The sequence below is a fragment of the Delphinapterus leucas genome, chromosome 3 (genome assembly GCF_059928025.1).
Source record: "Delphinapterus leucas isolate spDelLeu-1000000601 "Yukka" chromosome 3, BTC_Dleu_Yukka2, whole genome shotgun sequence".
Lineage (NCBI taxonomy): Eukaryota > Metazoa > Chordata > Mammalia > Artiodactyla > Monodontidae > Delphinapterus > Delphinapterus leucas.
The window spans coordinates 153992977-154017346 of NC_143131.1; the positions used below are offsets into that span (position 1 = coordinate 153992977).

The 24370-nt window shown below is 38.6% G+C and overlaps 1 long non-coding RNA gene across 3 annotated transcripts in view; it reads left to right on the forward strand.

Moving 5' to 3' along the window:
- The first annotated feature begins 13206 nt into the window (after positions 1-13206).
- The window catches only part of LOC149749802 (uncharacterized), a 73404-nt gene continuing 62240 nt past the window's right edge, over positions 13207-24370 (forward strand). The window contains exons 1-4 of one of the 3 annotated variants that reach the window (XR_016392526.1): positions 13207-13421; positions 14878-15065; positions 18905-19315; positions 19709-19830. This is a non-coding gene — a long non-coding RNA (uncharacterized LOC149749802). The remainder of the gene's footprint in view (positions 13422-14877; positions 15066-18904; positions 19316-19708; positions 19831-24370) is intronic. The other 2 variants (XR_016392528.1, XR_016392527.1) reach the window with 2 other exon arrangements.

A 24370-nucleotide genomic window follows, 5' to 3' on the forward strand; every position in this document is an offset into this window, starting at 1 on the left:
TATCCAAAAACTATTAGAACTAATAAAGGAATTCAGTAAAGTTGCAGAATACAAAATTAATATACAGAAATCTGTTGCTTTTTTATACACTAATAATGAACTATCAAAAAGAGAAAGCAGAACAAAGTCATGTTTAGAATTGGATCAGAAAGAATAAAATACCTAGGAATAAACTTAACCAAGGAGGAGAAAAACCTAAACTCTGAAAATTATGAAACACTGATGAAGGAAATTGAAGATGATACAAAGAAATGGAAAGATATCCTGTGTTCTTAGATTGGAAGAATTAATAGTTAAATGTGTCCATACTACACAAAGCAATCTACACATTTGATGGAATCCCTGACAAAATAACCATGACACTTTTCACCAAATTAGACCAAATAATCCTAAAATTTATATGGAACTAACCACAAAAGACCTCAAGTTGCCACAGCAATCTTGAGAAAAAAAGTAGATAGCTCAAATTATCATGCTCCCTGATTTCAGACTATACTACAAGTCTACAGTAATCAAAACAGCATGGCACTGGCACAAAAACAGACACACAGATCAATGGAAGAGAACTGAGACCCAGAAATAAACCCACACATCTATGGTCAATTAATCTACAAAAGGAGCCAAGAATATACGGCAGGAAAAGAAAGTCTCTTCAATAAATAGTGCTGGGAAAACTGCTCAGTTACATGAAAAAGAATGAAATCAGAACATTTTCTCACACCACATACAAAAATAAAATGGATTAAAGACCTACCTAAATATAAGACCAGAAACTATAAAACTCCTAGGAGAGAACAAAGGCAGAACACTCTTTCACATAGATCCAAAAAATATATATTGCAATGATTTATCTCCTAAGGCAAAAGAAACAAGAGCAAAAATAAACAAATGGGGACTAATTAAACTTAAAAGTTTTTGCACAACAAAGGAAGACATTGACAAAATATCTGAATGGAAGAAAATATCTGCATATGATATGACCAATAAGGGACTAATATCTAAAATATATAAACAACTCATACAACTCCTTATCAAAAAAACAACCAGAGGGCTCCAATCAAGACGGAAGAATAGAAGGATGTGGAGCTCACCTCTTCCCACAAATACTTCAAAAATACATCTACATGCAGAACAATTCTCACAGAATACCTACTGAATCCTGGCAGCTCTCAGACACACAAAAGTGAAAGAAAGATCTCCATGTATCCAGGTGGGATGAAAGAAAATAAAAGGAAGCAGGACAGGACCTGAACCCCTGGAAGGGAGCTGTGAAACAGGAAAGATTCCTGCAACCTGGGAAGCCCCCTCACTGGCAGCAAGATCAGCTGGGACAGAAAGAGAACTTCAGAAGCTCAGAGGAAAGTACAGCAACCAGTTTCGGCAGGCAGAACAGAGAGAGACCTGCACAGATGGTCCGTGCCACCACCCTGCACTCCCTAGCCCGATAAGTGCCTCCACTGGTGTGGGTGGGGGCTGGGGGCTGAAACTCGGGTATTAGAGGACAGACCTGGGGACAGGACTGGGATTGGCTGCACAGAGACAGCCTGAAGGGGCTGGAGTTTGGTACAGGCTGTAATCACGGGTGTATGCAGAAGAAGCCTGGGCCTGCCATAGAAGTGAAATACCATTTTTAAGCGGCCTGTGAAGGGAGGGGCAGGGCCTGCCAAAACAGCCTCTTTCTCAGTGAGCTCTCAGCCAGCTTGGTCCCACCTCTACAAGCTCTGGGAGCACAAAGGTGCAAGTGCCAGCATGTTGCCCACAGGCAGAGGTGGGCTGAAATCAGAGCTTATCTCCAGGGGCCATTCAATTTAGGAAGCAGGGCTGAAATCTGAGCCCTTTCCCCATGGCTATGCAATCCACAGATTTAAACTGCCACCACCAGCTTTGTAAAATCTGCACCTGCAGGACATCCAAGTGGACAGTGGGTACTCCCACAGCTGGGACAGGTCTGGCCTTAGAATCTGTGGGCTTATAGGGCATGCATATGTGGAGGCATGGCCAGGGTCTGGGCTGTTTCCATAGCTCCCATGGTGGGTCCAAGTGTGCAACAACTGTGGCCCTGTTACCTGATTTCAGTGGATCTGTGCCTATGGATCTGCACTGATAGTTTTGTGAAAGCAACACCTGAGGGACACCAGGGCCGATTTCTGGCATTCTCACAGTTGAGGCAGGTCTGAGGGAAGTGCCAACAACAGTGTACTTTGTGAGATGGGTGATAGGTGACACCACAGAGCACACTCCCCAGTGGACAGCTCCAGCAGAGGAATACTTAGTGGCTTCTCTCTCAGTGGGAGTGCTCTAATCTTGCCTACCTCAAAGCACAGCTCACAAACAGATATGGGGGCTTCTAGTCCAACAGCTACGGAGCAGATCCTGCCCCCAACAGGGCTGTGACAACCATAGAGCAAAGAGGAGGCCCCATTCAACATTCAGTGCAAGCTCCAGCTAGACACCACAACAGTCACATCCCCGAATGAGGGGATAACAGCCAGCACACACTGAGAAAAGAGGTCACAGGCATCCATACTAAAAACAGCCCTCACACCAAAAAACATTAAACCCATGCAGGCTACACAGGGATGTTCCCATGCAAAAATAGCCCTCCAAGACCACAGTAGATAGCTGTTTCTCCTAAACTCATAGAGTAAGAGAAATAAAAGTAAAGTGAAGAAGATGAGGAACCACTCCCAATGAAAAGATCAAGAGAATTCCCCTGAAAGAACAAACAAACAGACCTCTTCAGTCTAATAGAAACTGAGTTCAAAAAGGAGATAATGAAAATATTGAAGGAATTAAGAGAAGCTATCAACAGAAATGTGGATTACTATAAAAAGGAACTAGAAACTATAAGGAGGAGCCAAGAAAAATTAGAAAATTCATTTGCAGAGATGAAATCTGAACTAAAGGCAATGAATAGCAGAATGAGTAATGCAGAAGAAGGAATAAGTGATCTGGAAGATAGAATAATGGAAATCAGCCAATCAGAACAGCAGACAGAAAGCCAAATTTAAAAAAAAATGAAAGCAATATAAGAGACCTATGGGATAATATAAAGCATGCCAGTCTATGCATAATAGGGATTCCAGAAGGAGAAGAAAGGTGAAAGGGGATCAAAAATGTAGTTGAAGAAATTATGGCTGAAAACTTCCCAAACCTAAAGAAGGAAACAGATATCCAGGTACAGGAAACACAGAGGGACCCATACAAGATAAACCCAAACAGACCTACACCAAGACATATTATAATTAAAATGGCAAAAGTTAAAGAGAGGATTCAAAAAACAGCAAGAGAAAAACAAAGAGTTTATTACAAGGAAACCCCCACAAGGCTATCAGCCGATTTCTCTACAGAAATGTTGCATGCCAGAAGGGAGGGGGAAAATATATCCAAAGTCTTGAAAGGGAAAATTCTGCAATCTAAAATACTCTACCCAGGAAGATTAACATTCAGAATAGAAGGAGAGATAAAGAATTTCTCAAACAAAAGCTAAAGGAATACAGCAATACTAAACCTGTCCTTAAAAGAAATATTGAAATGTCTTTTCTAAATAGAAAAGAAGCAAGAACCTATAGGAATGAGAAAATCACAATTGGAAAGTATATCACTTAAATTAAGCTAGTATACAGATTAAAAAAAGAAAAAATCAAAAAAAAATTTTGTGAAAGCAGTGGTAACCACAATGAACAGCAAGATGACAAACATGAAGATTTAAAAGAGGACATCAAAATCATAAAATGTTGGGGAGGAGAGTAAGAAAATGTAGGGGTTTTTTTCAGAATGTGTTGGAGCCTATATGACTATCAGTCTAAAGCAAGTAGATATAGCAAGGGGTTAATATTTTTGAAAAACAGTGTAGCCACAAATCAAAAACATGCAATAGGTTCACAGAAACCAAAAAAGAACACAAACATAATACAAAAGGAAGGCATCAAAGTACAAAAGAAAAAACAAAAAGAAACAAAGAAATACAGAATCAACTGGAAAGCAAGGTTTAAAATGGCAATAAATACGTATCTATCAATAATCACCTTAGATGTCAATGGACTAAGCACTCCAATCAAAAGACATAGAGTAACAGATTGCATTAAAAAAAATAAGAGCCTACAATAGTCTCCCTACAAGAGATCCACTTTACGTCAAAGATCACACATAGATTGAAAGTGAGGGGATGGAAAAAGATACTTCATGCAAATGGAAACGATAAATTGGGGGTTGAAATACTCATATGATACAAAATAAACTTCGAAACAAAGGCCATTAAGAAAGAAAAAGAAGGACACTATATAGTGATAAAAGGATCAGTACAAGAAGAGGATATTACACTTGTCAACATATATATATATATATGCACCCAATATAGGAGCACCCAAATACATAAAACAAATACTAACTGATATAAAGGGAGAAATTGATGGAAATACAATAATAGTAGGAGACTTTAACACCCCACTCACATCAGTGGCAGAACTTCTAGACAGAAAATCAATATGGCAACAGAGATCCTAAATGATGCAATAGAACAATTAGACTTAACTGATATTTTTGGAACATTACATCCAAAAAAAAGCAGAATACACATTGTTTTCAAGTGCACATGGAACATTTTCTAGGACTGACCACATACTAGGGCACAGAAAAAACCTCAGCCAACTTAAGAGTATAGAAATTATTTCAAGCATTTTTTTTTACCACAGTGACATGAAGCTAGAAATCAACCACAGAAAAGTAAATGAGAAAACAAAACAAAACAAAATGATTACATGGAAACTAAACAACATGCTACTAAAAGACCAAAGGGCCAACGATGAAACCAAAGAATAAATTTAACAATACCTTGAGATAAATGACAGTGAATACACAACCATACAAAAATTTACGGAATGCAGCAAACGCAGTTCTTAGATGGATGTTCATAGTGATACAGGTCTTCCTCAGAAAACAAGCAAAATCTCAAATAAACAACCTAACCTACCTCCTAAAATAATTAGAAAAAGAAGAACAAACAAAACTTAAATTTAGCAGAAAGAAGGAAATAATAAAAATCAGAGGAAATAAAAGATATTTTAAACACAATAGAAAAAGAAATCAATAAAACCAATAGCTGTTTCTTTGAAAGGGTAAACAAAATTGACCAACTTCTGGGCAGGCTCACCAAGAAGAAAAGATAAATAATCCAAATAAACAAAATAAAAAGTGAAAAAGGAGAAACAATAACCAATACCACAGAACTACATAAACCATAAGAGAATACCATGAACAATTGTATGCCAACAATTGGAGAGCCTTGAAGAAATGGACAAAATTCTAAACATTTATAGTCCACCAAAACTGAATCAGGAAGAAATAGATTATTTGAACAGACTGATCACTCACATGTATACACACATATATGTATATATGTGTCTCTATATAAACACACAGAGTATATATGTAATTATATATATACATGTATACATATGCACATAATATTTTGAGCTATTTTAGGGTAAGTTACACATGTATAATAGTTTGACCCTTTATCGCTAAATATGTCAGTGTGTGTTTCCTAAGAATAGGGTTATCCTCTTACATTTTCACATCATAGTACAGTTATCAACTTTAAAAATTTACATGAATATAATCCTTTAATCTACAGTGCATCTTTCAATTTTGTCAGTTTCTTAATAATGTCTTTATAGAATAACCCCGACCAACTCCTCCAGGAGGCAGTCAACTGGGTCTGTGACTAAGCTCCAGTTAAAACTCTAGAAACCAAAGCTTAGGTGAGCTTTCCTGAATGCAAATTCTTCATGTCTATTAGCACACGTCATTGATGAGAGGAGTTAACACTGTCCATGACTTCACCAGGAAAGGACAGCTGGATGATCCGTGTTTGGAGACCTTCTAAAGTCTACCAATTGCATTTTTTCCTTTGTCTGATTTTAATTGGTATTCTTTCATTGTAATAGGCTATAGCCATGAGTATAATAGCTTTCAGTGATATTTGTCCGTTTTTCTAGAAAATTATCGAACTTGCGGGTGGTCTTGGGGATCTCTGAACTTGTAATTTGTGTCAAAAGTGAGGGTGATTAGGGAAATGTCCAGACTATTTAGATGGTGTCAGAAGAAAGGGCGGTATTGTGGACAGTTCTCTAGCATCACAGTATTACATTGACCTGCCCCCGCCCCCTGCCCCAGCTATCAGAAGTGCCCTGTGGTACCTCAGACACCTGGAAAAGGTCACCAAACTTAAGTTTGCTTACACTGAAATTGCCTTTACTGGGTGGGTTCTGTAATTTAATCTCAAACAAAAGATTGCTCTCAAAACACAAGCCTATTTCTTTTGTTCTGAGGGTATTTTAATAGTTGTCTCCAAAAGATGTGAGGACATGTACCATATGACCTGCTCTACTAGATAGCCTAATGACAGTTTGGGGAGAAAGCTTTCTGGGTGCAGCTCTTATTACCTCATTGCTGACTTTATGAGTTAGCGGGAGGTAAGGAAGAGCAATTCGATAGGATAAGACATGCTGGGTTTAAACCAATTTCTACCCCCCAAAACACCTTTGGAGACTTTTCATACTATAATATAGCACATACTTGAGAAATAGTTAATATTTTTCCATAGTGAATCTTGCTAGTGAGGGAGGGAAACACTACTAAAAGGAATAGCAGCCTAAAAATTGATTCAAACAAATGCGCCATTAGAAGCATGCAGTTAAAGTAGTGAGTAAAGATGTGATGCTTTATTTCTTACAATTCTTTCTATGAACATCCATACTTTAGGACCCATAAAAAGGATCAATGGATGTTCTTTCTTTTTTATTAAATTTGTAAGTCATTGGAAAATATACAGGCCCACACTTCTTTGCTCATATCCCGTTCATCTGTGAGAGAGGGTGAAAATAATGGCTCAAAATGTTTCCCATCTTTGTCAGAGTCATATATCCTATTGATTGCTTGTTTCCAACAAATGGTGATGAGCCATAAACTCTAAAGCCCTCCATGCCCCATCTCCTTAACATTCTCCTCATAACAACCAGAATCAGGTCCATTCTATCTGCTTTTGTGATTTTAATCATTAGTTTGTAACTTTAATACCATCCATTTTGCTATCAACACGGTATGTAAGGGTTTTTTTGGATGAAGAAAAATGAACATTTTGCATTTTAAAATTGCATTTAATAATTTAGAACCACCATGGGTTTCTGTTCTTAGAAACTGCAACCAGATCTCATATCAGCAGATTTGATTATTGAAAGCACAGAGTAAAAGTTGCATTATAATGTATAAAGATGCTGATGAAGAGCAATGGAGTGCTGTGTGGTACAGCTTTGATTTACAGATCAACTAGGGTTGCCAGTTATTGATCATTACCTGTGAATTATTGATACCCTGAGATCAGTGAAATGGTTTCTTTTCAGCTTGTCTCAATTTACACTTCCTTCAAAGAATGCAGGTTTTGTTTGTAGGACTGTCTTTGTTTGACTTCCCTGAAACCTAATGGTTCACAGTACTTGTTAGAAGAGGATTCTATTGCATCTTGATATTTTAGGGAAATAAAAGTGTCTCCTTGGAAGGAAAGTCTTTCCGTTCAGTGTAGTAGTATTACCCCTTTGTATCAGATTCTTGTAGGGTCCTGGTTCTTTTAATATGAATTTGCCTTAATCATGTAACGACCTTTCCCACTTTTCTTGACCAAGTGACATTAGAGGTATTCTTTTCTTTCCTTCCTTCCTTCCTTCCTTCCTCCCTCCCTCCCTCCCTTCTTTCTTTCTTTCTTTCTTTCTTTCTTTCTTTCTTTCCCTTTCTTCCTCCCTCCCTTCCTTCCTCCTTCCCTCCCTCCCTTCCTCCCACCCTTCCTTCCTTTTCCTGTCTCTCTGTCTTTCTTTCTATCTTCTTTCTGATGTGAAAAAGTTGTCAAGTGACAATTAAAACCATCATTATTTCACCCCAAATCAGAACCTTGAAACCACTTTTAAGTATACACTCCCCTTTACTCTTCTTGTGCAATTAGTTATCAAGCTGTATTGATAGTTTTCCTTGATATCTCATCAGTCTTTTCCCCCTTATTCTAATTGTTGCTACCATAATTAAGCACTTGCAATAATCAGCTATTTTCACTATCTGGAGTCCTGGCTCTATATAATACATGATGTTCTCCACTTATAAATTTCAAAGGTTCAGCCCCTGACGTTGAATGCAAAATACTACAATCAGATTTTGATCTGATTTTTAGAGGAAATCTATGATTAGAAAAAAGTTAAAGATTTCTTCTGTAAATCATCTTCTGGCACATTGCTTTAAATTTTTAACATTATTCTATACAAGTCTGTATGGATGTTCAGAGTGGACAGCTCATCTGTGCAATAGGATGTTTTATTCTAGATCAAAGAACAATTACCACTCTTAGTATGTGAGATATTTTAATGGTTGTATTTAAACAGTTCCTTTTCTTTAAAGTTTTTGTTGTCTATTCAAAATCATCAGTGAACTCAAATGCCAATCAACTGGGGCTTGGTTGAATCAATAATGCTGTATCTGCAAAGTAGAATACTATGTAACTATTAAAAGAGATAAATCTACCTGGCTTAACATAGAAAAATCCCCAAGATGGATTGTCAAATAAGAAAGCAAGCTATGAGGGATTTTAGAGTAGATACACAATTTAGTTGAGAAAATAAGTATGTGTTTACATATGTACCTGTGTATGTACAGACAAAGTTTGGAAGGATATACCCTATTTTATTAGAACAGTTACCTCTTAGAAATAAATGTAAATAGATTTTTAAAAATTTATACATTTAATTACTGATTGAAATTTTCATTAGGAGCTTGTATCACTTTTATATGCAACATTGAAAGAAAAAAATGACATATACCATGAGCGTTTGTAACTATATAAGCAAGTCTAAAGTTAATATTCAAAGCTCCTCATAATTTAGCCTCTGCTGATATTTCCACCATTAGTGTTCACTTTGTTAGGATCAGTTGCAGTTTGCTTCTGGTTTACTAACTCTGTTTTGGCCAAAGCAATCTCCCTTTTCCTGAATATGCCTCATGTGAGTGTATAGTAATGTCTCTGAACACCTCCATTCACAGGGAGGAATCCTGGCCTCCTTTACATGCTAGCATGTGTTCTTCCATCATGTTTTCACATACCTAACACTCCTGCCTACCGATACCAAGAGCAGAATTGTCTGAACGACAGGGATTGTGTACCACTGCCATTGTTTTCTCCAAATCCCTGTGCAACCTGTAATTTACATAATTTATTTAGATTGCCCCATATTTTCTTTTTTTTTCACATGTTTATTGGAGTATAAATGCTTTACAATGTTGTGTTAGTTTCTGCTGTACAACAAAGTGAATCAGCTATATGTATACATATATCCCCATATCCCCTCCGTCTTGAGCCTCCCTCCCACCCTCCCTATCCCACCCCTCTAGGTCGTCACAAAGCACCAAGCTGACCTCCTTGTGCTATGCAGCAGCTTCCTACTAGCCATCCATTTTACGTTTGGTAGTGTATATATGTCAGTGCTACTCTTTCACTTCATCCCAGCATCGCCTGCCCCCTCCCCTGTGCCCTCAAATCCGTTCTCTACGTCTACATCTTTATTCCTGCCCTGCCACTAGGTTCATCAGTACGGCTTTTTAAAATTCCATATACATGTGTTAGCGTACGGTATTTGTTTTTCTCTTTCTGACTTGCTTCACTCTGCATGACGGATTCTAGGTCCATCCACCTCACTACAAATAACTCAATTTCATTCCTTTTTATGGTGGAGTAATAGTCCATGTATATATATATATACACCACATCTTCTTTATCCATTCATCTGTTGATGGACACTTAGGTTGCTTCCATATCCTCACTATTGTAAATAGAGCTGCAATGAACATTTTGGTACATGACTCTTTTTGAATTATGGTTTTCTCAGGGTATATACCCAGTAGTGGGATTGCTGGGTTGTATGGTAGTTCTATTTTTAGTTTTTTAAGGAACCTCCATACTGTTCTCCACAGTGGCTGTATCAATTTACATTCCCACCAACAGTACAAGAGGATTCCCTTTTCTGCACACCCTCTCCAGCATTTATTGTTTGTAGATTTTTTGATGATGGCCATTCTGACCAGTGTCATGTGATACCTCCTTGTGGTTTTGATTTGCATTTCTCTAATGATTAGTGATTTGCATTTCTCTAATGATTAGTGATGTTGAGCATCCTTTCATGTGTTTGTTGTCAATCTGTATATCTTCTTTGGAGAAATGTCTATTTAGGTCTTCTGCCTTTTTTTGGATTGGGTTGCTTATTTTTTTGATATTGAGCTGCATGAGTTGTTTGTATGATTTGGAGATTAATCCTTTGTCAGTTGCTTCATTTGCAAATATTTTCTCCCATTCTGAGGGTTGTCTTTTCGTCTTGTTTATGTTTCCCTTTGCTGTGCAAAAGCTTTGAAGTTTCATTAGGTCCCATTGGTTTTTTTTCGTTTTTATTTCCATTTCTCTAGGAGGTGGGTCAAAAGGGATCTTGCTGTGATTTATGTCATAGAGTGTTCTGCCTATGTTTTCCTCTAAGAGTTTGATGGTGTCTGGTCTTACACTTAGGTCTTTAATCCATTTTGAGTTTATTTTTGTGTATGGTTTTAGGGAGTGTTCTAATTTCATTCATTTACATGTAGGTTGTTTATTTGAGATGTTTCTTGTTTTTTAAGGTAGGGTTGTATTGATAGAAACTTCGCTCTTAGAACTGATTTTGCTGCATCCCATAGGTTTTTGTGTCATCATGTTTTCATTGTCATTTGTTTCAAGGTATTTTTTTATTTCCTCTTTGATTTCTTCAGTGATATCTTGGTTATTTAGTAGTGTATTGTTTAGCGTCCATGTGTCTGTATTTTTTGCACATTTTTCCTGCAATTGATATTTAGTCTCATAGCGTTGTAGTTGGAAAAGATACTTGATACAATTTGAATGTTCTTAAATTTACCAAGGCTCGATTTGTGACCCAAGATATGATCTATCCTGGAGAATGTTCCATGAGCACTTGAGAAGAATGTTTATTCTCTTGTTTTTGAATGGAATGTCCTATAAATATCAATTAAGTCCATCTTGTTTAATGTATCATTTAAAGCTTGTGTTTCGTTATTTATTTTCATTTTGGATGATCTGTCCATTGGTGAAAGTGGAGTGTTAAAGTCCCCTCCTATGATTGTGTTACTGTCGATTTCCCCTTTTATGGCTGTTAGTATTTGCTTTATGTATTGAGGTGCTCCTTTGTTGGGTGCATAAATATTTACAATTGTTATATATTTTACTTGGGTTGATCCCTTGATCATCATGTAGTGTCCTTCTTTGTCTCTTGCCTTTGTTTTAAAGTCTCTTTTGTCTGATATGAGAATTGCTACTCCAGCTTTCTTTTGATTTCCATTTGCATGGAATATCTTTTTCCATTCCCTCACTTTCAGTCAGTATGTGTCCCTAGGTCTGAAGTGGGTCTCTTGTAGACAGCATAAATATGGGTCTTGTGTTTGTATCCATTCAGCCAGTCTGTGTCTTTTTGTTGGAGCATTTAATCCATTTACATTTATGGTAATTATTGATATGTATGTTCCTATTACCATTTTCTTAATTGTTTTGGGTTTATTATTGTAGGTCTTTTCCTTCTCTTATGTTTCCTGCCTAGAGAAGTTCCTTTATCATTTGTTGTAAAGCTGGTTTGATGGTGCTAAATTCTCTTAGCTTTTGCATGTCTGTAAAGGTTTTAATTTCTCTGTCAAATCTGAATGAGATCCTTGCTGGGTAGAGTCATGTTGGTTGTAGGTTTTTCCCTTTCATCACTTTAAATATGTCCTGCCATTCGCTTCTGGCTTGCAGAGTTTCTGCTGAAAGATCAGCTGTTAACCTTATGGGGATTCCCTTGTGTGATATTTGTTGCTTTTCCATTACTGCTTTTAATATTTTTCTTTGTATTTAATTTTTGATAGTTTGATTAATATGTGTCTTGGTGTGTTTCTCTTTGGGTTTTTCCTGTATGGAACTCTCTGCACTTCCTGGACTTGATTGACTATTTCCTTTCCCTTGTTAGGGAAGTTTTTGACTCTAATCTCTTCAAATATTTTCTCAGACCCTTTCTTTTTCTCTTTTTCTTCTGGGACCATTATAATTCGAATGTTGGTGTGTTTAATGTTGTCCCAGAAGTCTCTGAGACTGTTCTCAGTTCTTTTCATTTTTTTTTTCTTTATTCTGCTCCCTGGCAGTTGTTTTCACCATTTTATCTTCCAGCTCATTCATCCATTCTTCTGCCTCAGTTATTCTGCTATTGATTCCTTCTACAGTATTTTTAATATCAGTTATTACATTGTTCATCACTGTTTGTTTGCTCTTCAGTTCCTTTAGATCCTTGTTAAATGTTTGTGTTTTTCTCCATTCTGTTTCTGAGATTTTGGATCATCTTTACTGTCCTTACTCTGAATTCCTTTTCAGGTAGGTTGCATATTTTGTCTTCATTTATTTGGTCTTGTAGGATTTTACCTTGCTCCTTCATCTGTAACATAATTTTTGTTGTTTCATTTTTTTTTTGATGGGAGGGGCTGTATTCCTGTCTTACTGGTTGTTTGGCCTGAGGCTTCCTTCAATGGAGTTTGCAGGAAGTTAGGTAGAGCTGGACCTTAGTGCCGAGATGAGGACCTCCAGGAGGCCTCACCTCAATTAATATTTCCTGGCATCTGAGGTTCTTTGTTAGTCCAGCAGCTTGGACTTGGTGCTCCCACCACAGGAGCTCGGGCCTGACCTCTGGCCTGGGAACCAAGAACCTGCAAGCTGCATAGCATCATTAAAAAAAAAGAATAAAAAAGAATAAAAGGAGCAGTACAATAACAAAGAATAAATATAAAATTAGAACAATAAAAAATGTATTAGGAAAAATAAAAATATAATTGAAACAACTGCAACCGCAACAAGGGAAAACAAAACCACACCAGAAACAAGAAAAAAAAGTGGCGGGGGGGAACAACCCAAAAGGAGCAGAACAATAACAAAGTATAGAGAATAAAATAAAATTAGAAAAATAAAAGGTTTATTAGAAAAAAATAATTATATTAATGAATTATCAAGAAGAAGGTAAAACAGCACCCCAACCTAAAAGAAGAGAAAAGGAAAAAAAAGGCCTTGGCTCTTGGGGGTGGAGTTTAGGTGGGGGGGTGGAACTTAGGCAGGGGCAGGGTTTAGGGTTGGGCAGGACCTAGCCAGGGTGGTGACGTTTGAGTGTGGGGCGGGGCCTAGACTCAGGACCCACACAGCCAGAAAAGGCCTTGGGTGTGGGGACTAGGCTGGGCAACATTCAAGTGTGTGGTGGGGCCTCTGCCTAGGACCTACACGGAATGGGAGAGGCAGCACATCCAAAGGGGTTCTCTGGAGTGTGGATTTCGGGAGTTTGGAGGTAGGGCCATGGGTGAGGGTGTGTGTGTGGGGTTTAGGCCCAGGGTGTTTGGAGGGGGTCTCAGAAGGGGTCTCCGAGTGTAGAGGTGGGGCCCTGGGTGGGGGTGTAGGGGCAGGGCTTGGGATCTACCTGGTAGGAGGGAGGCTCCCAGGGCAGAGAATTAGGCCTGGGAGCCCAACAGGCTCCCCGGTGCCTAAGTGGGCAGCGAAAGCGCTGGCCATGTTCCTTTCTGTTCCTCCACGCCCTCCCCCATGGTCTCCCCCAGGGTCTCCACAGTCGCCGCTGGACCCTAACTGTGGGCTGGTCCCACTGAGTGTAGGAACTCCTACCCCCACCCATTTGCCCCTCAGGGGTGCAGGTCCCAGAGGTCTGGCCTTTACTTTTGATCCCCCTTTCCTCCCTCCCACTCCGTCAGGACCCACGCAGCTGGAGGGGTTTAGGTGGGCAGAGGGTCAGGTCCGGGATTTCATCAGGCTTCTGGGGCCCAAGAGAGTAGGGGAAACCTAGCCACCCTCCCTTTTGATCCTCTGCCCTCCCAGTGGTCCCCCAATTTCCCCCTCCAGGTGTGGGATCTCTTCCTCTCCCCCAGCTGCCCCTCAGGGGCGCCAGTCCAGTCCCACCTCCACTTCTCCTCCCCACTCACTCTCCCCATGCCCCATGTCGTACTTGGTTGCTGGGGGTTCCTCCCGTCCCCTTAGGCGTCCGTGGTCCCCTACCGGTGCCTGGTAGGTGCTCTAGTTGTGCCAAGATGCGAATTTCATGCCCTCCTACTCTGCCATCTTGACTCCCCCATATTTTCTTTAGTGCTTTATAAGGGTAACTGGGTAATTAAGTATGAAAAGTGAAACCACTGATATAAGTCAGTTCTATATTCACTTTAATAACTGTTAGAACAAAATAGCTGTTAAAATATCTTACACACTGAAAGTGGTAATTGTTTTTTGATCTATGATTATGTATCTTTTGGCACAGAGAAGCTGCCCACTCTGGCCATTCATGTAGCCCTGTTTGGAATAACTTTAAAATGCTTATCTTAGATTTCCAAGTGCTTAAGGCCAATGTCCCGTTTAAAAAACATTCTTCCATACAGGTCCAGTGACCCCTTTTCAGCACCTTACTTATCTTTCTATGCCTTAGTTCTTCATTTGGTGATAACAGTAGTTCCTACCTGATAGAGTTGTTATGTGATTATATGAGGTAATGATCTTTCGAATGTGCTTAAAATAGTTGTTTGGCATGTATTAGTGATGTTTCATTTAATCCTCACTTGGGACTTATCTTGAGAGCTTAGTAAAACACCATTCAAATATAGCACTTAAAACAGTGCCTGGCACACAGTAAGTATTCAGAATAATTTATGGAAATAATTCTTCTTAATTCTTTTCTCCTCGTCTGAATCCTCCCCAGCCACATTTCACAAAAGTATCTTAGCACCTTTTATGCTCTTTTGTCTCAGGGCAGGCTTGTATTTCAGTGCTAACTTGCAGAAATTTCCTGGAAGATATATTCCTCTCCTGGGTTTTGATCTTTAAAGGCTGAGCATCCTGGAAAGATGATACTAAGTGCCTATGTTTAGGATTGGAATTTTGGAGGATGCACATTGATGGTGACAGGATTTTGGAAGGAATGGGAAGCAGTTTGAAGGTGAGATTCTAGAGGCTCCTAGTCTCAGCGTACATCCCCAGGTACATACATGGCGTAAAATCAAATAGCTTTTAGATTATAGACTTGCATAATGAGGATTTCTGCTGTGGCCACAGAAGACTGCAAGATGAAGCTCTTTCTCTAGAATGTCCTAAATTATGGGTGAACCCTGAAGGTGATACACCCAGCAATGGCAGAGATCAGAATTTCCTAGCAGCCCATTAGGCTTTTGAGGCTGAATATAATTTGATTAAATGAAAATAAAATCATTGATCATTCTTGCATACCCTATAAAATGAGATTCACAGCCCTTAACCAGAGAAATTGGGTCCTTTTATAGGCTAACTTTGTCCCTGTCAAACTGGGATATGCACCTCCTGATGATCCAGAAGGACAGTTGAATATTTAATAACCTGAGCTCCAGGATCCATTACCCATCTAATAGCTGTTCTTTGGAGGAAACGCAAATGACTTTTTCCTAATCTTTATTCAAGGATGAGTCTTAAGAAGCTCTGGAAACATAAACAGCATGAGCTCCATCGAGAATAGTGCAGAACAAGCACACATTAAATAGTAAACTAGAAGGAATCTGAAAGAGTGAATGGTGGTCATTTTGAAGTAAAAATTCTAAACCCAGTGGTGGATGGTAGGACAGATAATGACACATCTAGTCACCACAGACTCCCTAATAAAGCATAAACCTTAGCTTTGTTGCAAGGATGAAAGTAAGAATAATCTCCCTTAATGGGAGCAGCAGACCAGAGGTGTTTAATCACCTAAAATCACTGATGGTAAAATCACCTCATCGTGCTCATGGAGGCAAGGATCATTTACACACACTTCAAGTCACCCTTGACAAACAGGCTCTTTGTTGATTTCATTAAGTGTCGAACTTTTCTCACCCAGCTCGCCTCAGGATGCACACATTTCATTTCCATGCGTGTTCTGGGAGGACAGTCCATGTCATTTGCCAGCATTTCGGCCAACATATACATAATCAAATGCAGCCACCATGGAACATGGGCTGAGAAACAATCCATCCAGTGTTTAATGAGTAACATTAGCATGCTCTTAAAAGCACTAATAGCAAGTTTCATTACTGTTCATTTTAGTGTGGATGGCAGCTATCCAAAACCTAACCATGTACTAAATTCATTTTAGTAAAAGCAGAAAATAATAAATAAAATAAATGATTGTAATTACAAGTTACTTCTAGAAGTTAGACTTATATTAACATGGCATTAACTCAGAAAAGAAACACTTTCTTCTTTTTTTTTTCCAGATTACAATTTTCTTTTAGGAAACCCTTTCTCTCCTACAGTGACTTTCAATCTAATATTGTCTTCAAATTAATTTTCATTATTTTATTATAAAAGTGATGTTATTATACTTTTGGGGATTTTGATCCTGAGGATCAGAAATTGTTCAGAAGGCATTTGGAGTTTTCTGTAAATTTGTTTATATTGACTTTTGCAGTATCCACTCCCACTGCTTTCTTGTGTGCCTTCCTATACTTCTTCCCTTTCCAGTCTCTTCAGGATGTTCCCCAGCTCCTTTACAGCTATGGTTCTGGATGTGATTTTAGTTCTGCAAGTCACACATTCTCACGGGGACATGGATTTGGAATTTTCTGGTGCAGATGGTGGCAGAGGTTCTCAGTTGCTGGAGTCATCAGCTTCAGCGGTGTTTCCTGATTTGAGAATCTGCTTCCTCACCATTGCAGAGGCAGTAGCTGTTGTGGCAGCCTGGTGTGGCCAGAACCTCAGTCTAGGGTCTGTTGCTTCCCTTCTCTCTAATTATAAGCTTTTCTACTTCAGGTATCTAGGAAAGATTCTATGCTCTACAGCTGAACCCTGAGTAAGACTGCCTTGGTGCCTACTTCATAGATTGCAAACATTTTGGTGATTAAATGGGATACTTGCATACAGTTTCCTTAGCCAAATGCCTGGCACAGAGTGGATAATAAATATTAGCTTCTATTTTTCCCCTCATAATGCCTAGGGTGGTTCAATGTGAACCTACCTGATAGAAAAATTAAATCCTCAGTATACTTTTTAGTTACATGGTGACTACATATGACACAGTAGAGAAAGACATAGAGACAGTGTGTTATAATGGTAGGGCCAGAGAGTGGTGAACAGTATTTAGAGTAAAATGATCTAGGTTCAACTCTCAGACCTACTTATTGTTTGGCCTTGAGCAAAGTTTTCTGGGGTTTATTTGTTCCAGCTACAGTGGGAGATGAACTGCGTTTTCTTTAATGTTTCTCAAGTTTTTAAAATTCTGAGACTTATATTCTAGCTTCATTTGCTTCTAATTTTCAGTAATGATTTGAAATAACAAGAATGTTCACTTCTTTAGATGACTCATTGTTTAAGGCGTATGATAGCAAACGATGAAGTTGTTTTTTTTTTTTTTTTAAGACCTGCCTGATGCTTGCCATCATAAAAGGTGAATTAAGCAATGCAAGGAAGAAAAAAAATAGAGGTGAGGATAGTACATTTAACGCATTTGGGAGGGTAAAGAAAAAAGTCCTCTTAGTTTAGTTTGTCTTATCAGTGACAAACTGAAACTGGTTTTTCATAGTAACACCTGGTCATTGTTCTAAAAATATGAAACTTGAGGCCTGTTTGTTGTTGTTGTGTTTTTGTTTTTTTACAGTTAGAAACCTTGATTACAGTGCTACATTTAGAAAATTTAGAAGAGGCACTCTGAGGAACTGAAAATTGTAGAAGAAAATAGAATCTCTTAAGGGTGTAGGAAGTAGATACAATCTCTGGCAGAGAAAAGCAGTTTTCACAAAAATATAATAGAGAAAGATAACTGAACTTATTATAAAGGCACCTAACTAAAAGGGAAAAATCAGTAGAGGAAAGGAAGTTATCTCCTAGTCTTAAGCTGTTTAAGGTCTTGGGATGCCAGGAAAGATGCAAAATGCCATTTATTCTTTTTCTTTCTCTCTCAAAACTGCTTTAAAAATCCACAAAAAAGGGCTTCCCTGGTGGCGCAGTGGTTGGGAGTCTGCCTCCCGATGCAGGGGACACGGGTTCGTGCCCCGGTCCGGGAGGATCCCACATGCCGCGGAGCGGCTGGGCTCGTGAGCTGTGGCCGCTGAGCCTGCGCGTCCGGAGCCTGTGCTCTGCAACGGGAGAGGCCACAGCAGTGAGAGGCCCGCGTACTACAAAAAAAAAAAAAAAAAAAATCCACGAAAAAATCAAGCCTGCCTTTTAGCTATTAAAATTGAATTTTTAAAAAAATGACATGGGTTCAGATTTGGATTGACATTATTGACTAGTTACTCTTCTTTTCATACAAATGATAGCAGTATCAGTGTTTGAATCTGGCTCATTTGGTTACGAGGAAGAATTCAGTCAGATTATTGCAGTGGACAAATGGTTGTTATAATTACATATGGACTCTGACTGGACCTGGAAGCTTAGGCATAGAGAGAAATATTTTGCTCCCTCTCTGAGTCTTTGGTGCTCTGTGTCCATCTGCTGTATTCCCCATTCCAACCTCTGGAACTTATCTGCTGACGCTGGTTTTCTACATCTTCATTGTCCAGCTTGCCTATTTGCGTAGGTTACTTCTCCTAGATTATCTTTGTCCCCTTTCTACAGCACACATTTTTTTCTCTAACTTGTATTTTAATCTCATGTATAACATAGGAAGCCTTGCCTCTGTTGGGGTAAGGAAAGCATTTTCCTCTTTTCTCCTCAGAGCAACTCCTTCATTTGGGAATATGTAACTAATATGATTGAGGGAATTGGGACCTGGGCTGCCAAGAATTTACCACTCGTTCTTATTCTCATTCTCTTGTTCTTTCTGTTTCTCACTAGTTTCACTTCAGAGGGAAAGAAAGAAATCCTTTTTTTTTTCTTTTTTGGCCGCACCACGCAGCATGGGGGATCTTAGTTCCCCAACCAGGGATTGAACCCGCAGTGGAAGTGCATAGTCTTAACTGCTGGACCACCAGGAAAGTCCTGAAAGAAGTCTTGATTTTAAATTCCAAGCTGTATTCTGGCTTTACCAGAATGACAGCTGTTAAATTTTCCCTTTTGATTTCTATGTATATTGATCTACTGGTTCAAGATCCATAAGGCAGTGATTCTCAACTGGAAGTGATTTTGATAGGGGACATTTGACAATGTCAGAAAACATTTGTGATTGTCAGGACTGAAGAAGGAGATTCTACTGGCTTCTGGTCATTAGAGTTCAAGGATGCTGCCAAACATCATTCAATGCACCAGGTAACAACCCGCGTTAAAAATAACAATAATAATACTGCTATATTTAAAATAGATAACCAACAAGGAGCTACTGTATAGCACCAGGAACTCTGCTCAATACTCTGTAATAACTTATATGGGAAAAAAAATTCGATAAAGAGTAGATACATGTATACGTACAACTGAGTCACTTTGCTGTACACCTGAAGCTAACACAGCATTGTTAATCAACTATACTCCAATATAAAGTAAAAATTAAAAAAATTTTTTCTAGCCCCAAATATCAGTAGTGCCAAAGTTGAAAAATTCTGCCATACGAGAAGTAAAGGGTTTGAGATTAATTATTGCCTTTTTATTCAAAAACTATTTTATTACCGTTTCTAACTATCTAATCTCTCAATTACACCCTTCCAGATTCCCAGGGAAAGATATGAATGGTGAAGCCTATTTTTGAACTAAGCTCCACAAAGCACAGCCTTCTGCCAGTCCAAGGGTTCAAGTTCCTTAGTCCAACCCGAACAACTATGACTCACAAGGTATCAGCTATGATTATAAAATAAAACATGGACATGTTAGCTCTTGTCTCTAAAAAAGGTAGATAATTTTTTTAGAAGGAGATGTGATTAGATAGGAATCATAAAACATGTTCAGACCAAAAAAATAAAATATAATTTCCTTAATACTTAATAACTTTTAATTGATGACAAAAATCAAGTGAGTCTTCTATCATGTACATTTTAAGCCAACATGATTCAGTAATATTGTTTTGGATATTCAGTTACTATATTTGTGAGAACACTTAATTTTTATTATCTCTGAGAAAAAGGAAAAAACTAATTACATATTGGATTAATTTGTGAGTTTCCTATCCTTAGGTACCCTGGGGGTCTATAATTCTTACTTCCAGGAACTCTTTGTAAGCCTTTTTTCCAGAAAAGAGTTTCAGACCAGGAATGCAGAGGCAAAGCAGAACACATTGTAGATGCTAATATTCACCAGAAGAGGAGCAAGGGAGCTGTTTTCGAAGGAGTGAGAAGGAGTGTTGTGCACAGATTCTGTTATGACTTTAATGGAAACAGTGCATGTCATTCCCACACAGCTTGCTGAGTACTTGCCCCTGAGAATATAGTGATTAGAATGAATGATGTGCTGGGATTAAAACACTTTACTGTTTAGTTCTATTTGTTGGGAAACATTTACTGATTCTAGCCCTGGTTTCCCTTATGATATGATTAGGCAGAGAGGAGTCACTTTCCTGAGGAAACTGAGGTCACAGCGTTCTCTCACGATATAAAGCTCGTGAGGCATGTGGAAGAGCTGAGATCATGGATTTGGAAAGGATCGCCGTAGAGTTGTTAAAATAAAATTTTCTACAGATAACTTACTGATCTAGTTGACTTCTATTCAGTGATTCATGACTTGGGTACTGTTTAATCTAGCAGGTAGAAAGGAGCTCTGAAGAGCAGTACAAGGTGAGAGCTTTTTATAGACCAAAGTGAGCAGGGTCAAGGACGATATACTGGTCATTTGCTAATGGGTTAATGAGAGTTCCTTTCCTTATATGCAACAAGGAGCTGGATAAGGGTTTGGTAAGCAGGCAAGCATGATTGGTTGGTTGACCTGGGCCTTCCTTTGCTTGGAGAGCCCAGGTAGGGAAACTTAGATAAATTTTGGTTTGCTGATGTGGGGCTTAGCATGAGTGATTCCATCTTGGACCTAATCTGGTTACTTTAACAGAGTCCTTGGCCTATCACATAGTCTTTACTATGCAAATAGGGCCAGTCACTTCAGAATTTTGAGAATTGATCTCAGTATCTTTCTACTGAAGACAATAACTGCTTTCCAGCATTGTGGCAAGACATTTAAGAGCTTCCATCACAGCTCCAGTGCAACTTAACCACGTAACCAGTTCTGTGAATGCTGTCATGTTCTGGAATATTATCGTGCCTCACTTTTCTGTTTTGTAAATTTGGGAAGATTGTATCTGCTTCACAGGGTTTTTTGAGAAAGAAATGAGTTACTAATAATGACTGCAAAGCACTTGTGACAGTGTCTGTCTCAAATGTTATTATCATTGTTAATGCACGTTGAGCTTTTAGCTCAGTGCTTGAAAACCTGGCAATCATTCAGTCAATGGTAGCTAGTTTTTACACAGTGCCCGGTATTATTATTGCTAGAAACAAAGAAAAATAACAATTTACGTCAAGGGAGAATCCAGTAAATGATCTATGAAGGTCTGTTATTGCCTAAACCAACATATGCTTTGTGATAGTGATTAGGCTGGGTGGGAGCCATCAGTCAAGCCAGAAGGATGAGGCAAATGAGGAAACCTTTTCAGAAGACATGTGGATGATTCTAGGGAACTGGATGACGTTTTGGTTGGGGGCATAACTTCACAGTAATTGAACACTCCCCAAATATCATTTTTAAAGTAAACTTACCTTATTACTGTTAGTTGGAGGCATAAATTTCCACTCGGTGAATGCCCTGTGCATTTGTGGATCCGATTGCAGGGTTAAACAAAATCAACAGAGTCCTTCCATCCCATTCATTTCTAATGCAACCTGTATTGCTACCATCAGCAGCAAAATAAAATCTTTTCCATTTACCTCTGACTCAAAAAGCAGAGGGAGAGGCATTTTGAGATAGTTTAAATAGGGAAATGGAGATTTAGAGGTTAAGTGATGGGTTTAATGACAGTGGTGCTTCATGTTAGCACTGTATTTCATTTTTCAAAGTATATCCTCATAAATAATCTCCTTGGATCTATACAACTAAATAGAATAGAAACAAGAATATAAGACTGTTATCTCCGTATAACAAATCAGAAAGCTGATGTTTCTCTATCAGATGTATACTCAGGCTAAACTGGAGACATTGATTCCAGCTCTCACTGTTACGTAGGGGAGCTTCTCTTGCTATCATTGTAAAGCCTACAGCATTTCCCCAGCATTGACTTTATTCTGATTTCTTTAAAAATAAACTCCTGGGCTTCCCTGGTGGCTCAGTGGTTGAGAGTCTGCCTGCTGATGCGGGGAACATGGGTTCGTGCCCAGGTCCGGGAAGATCCCACATGCCGCGGAGCAGCTGGGTCCGTGAGCCACGGCCGCTGAGCCTGCGCGTCCGGAGCCTGTGCTCTGCAACAGGAGAGGCCACAACAGTGAGAGGCCCGCGTATCACAAAAAATAAATAAATAAATAAACTCCTGCTAGTCTTTCTTGAATTAGATGCTGATAGACCTAAGAAAATGAGTCTAATTCCTCTTCCCCATTAGCCCTAAAGCTAACATACCTGCAGATCTTCTAAGTTACTCTTTTCTCTAAATCAGACTTCCCTCAGTAGTCTGAACTTATCTATCACAAATTCTAGGACTTTCATCATACGCCAGAAAAATGTACTTTATCCACTTCCCTGAAGAAAGAAAACAAGTATAATTCACTCAGCTAATATTGACTGATGGCCAACAGTATTAGAATCTTATTGTGTGTTTATGTACAGTCATGAACAAAAAAGATACAGTCCTTGAAATTAGGTAATTTGCTTATTAGGGCAGGGACATAGGTGATATTCATGAAATAATTTAAAATTTTATTCAGCAGTAAGTTGCCATGAAAAAAATAAAATAAAAAACAGTGTTCTTGAGCATTATATTATATTGAATGGAGCAAGAAGTTATCCCTGAGGAAATTGCCTTTGAAAGACAAAAAAGGAGCCAGGCATTCAAAAATCTGGGACAAGAGAGAGCCAAATAAAGGAAAATGTTAGTGCAAAGATGGGAGCCAGGCTGGTGTGATCAAAGGATCAAGAGGATTCCAATAAATAAGGACTAAGTTGAATAAGCGGGCAAATGAGAAGAATTGAAGTTAGGGACATAGGCAGGGACAGATATTCTGGGGCCTTAGGATGCCCCATAAAAGGGATTTGGATTTTATTCTAAATCCTAGTGCTATCTATTGGTTTTGAGTGTGGAGAGACTTGATCTGATCTCATTTTTAAAAGAATACGCTGGCTGTTTTAAGAAAAATGAATTGTGGGGAGGCAAGAGTAGAGTCTGGGGACTAGTGAGAGGCTTCCAGTAAACCAAAAGAGATTATCATGTTCAAACAAGGACTTGATGATGCATTGTCTTGCCTTAGAGTTGGGGCGGATGGTGATTGAAAGGGAAGAATTGGACACTTCCTAGCTGGGGATTTGAGTAGCTGGGTGGACAACGCTGTCCTCACTTGAAGTAGGAAAGACTTAGGGTGAGAGAAAAGGTCTTGGGGCTGGGGACAAATGGGTAGTTCTGGTTTTGAAAAAATTATGTCTGGAATTTATATTTTGTTTTAGATGTGTTCTCACTTATATGCAGTACAGGGTAACAGTAGTTTCCCTTGAATTTGAGCCGTTATTTCTATTATATCAGCCTCAGGTTGTAGTTGTTTATTAAGCAGTCATGTGTAGAAAAAAATGTATTCAGTGAAAAACTATGCATCCTTTCTCTCTCTCTCTCTCTCTCTCTCTATATATATATATATATATACACACACACACACACACACACACGTACTTTTTTTTAATGCAGGCTTCTTAGATTTCCCTTCTTGGTTATCAGATTCTAGCTCTGTTTCTTGTCTCTGAGCTATTTTGCACCTCTTTGTAAGTTGCAGGTAACTAATAGATATATAAACTCTTCTCTGTGCAGTAGTGATTTTAATTGAGTACCTTTTTTCTGTGGAAAACTGGTTTTGTCCACATTTGCAATTAATTTCAACATTCCTTTACTCCATATGAATTTTTCTTCCTTTTCCCTTCATTCAGTTACAACATCTGCTTGATTTCCTCATCTAAGTAAAGTAAAATCTTTAATGTGCATTCCTTTTTATATCTGTATGAGAATCATAGCTTTACTTTTTCCTAAAAATGATCTTTTAGCACAGTTCTCACCAATGGCTCATATTGCTCTCCTGGGCAGATGAACACCCATACATTTTCACACAAACTACTGTAAAGTTGTGCTCCCGAATTCTGTATTTAATAATGTGACATTAACACATTTCATTTCATATGATGCCAATTTCCCAGAAAAATCCTGGA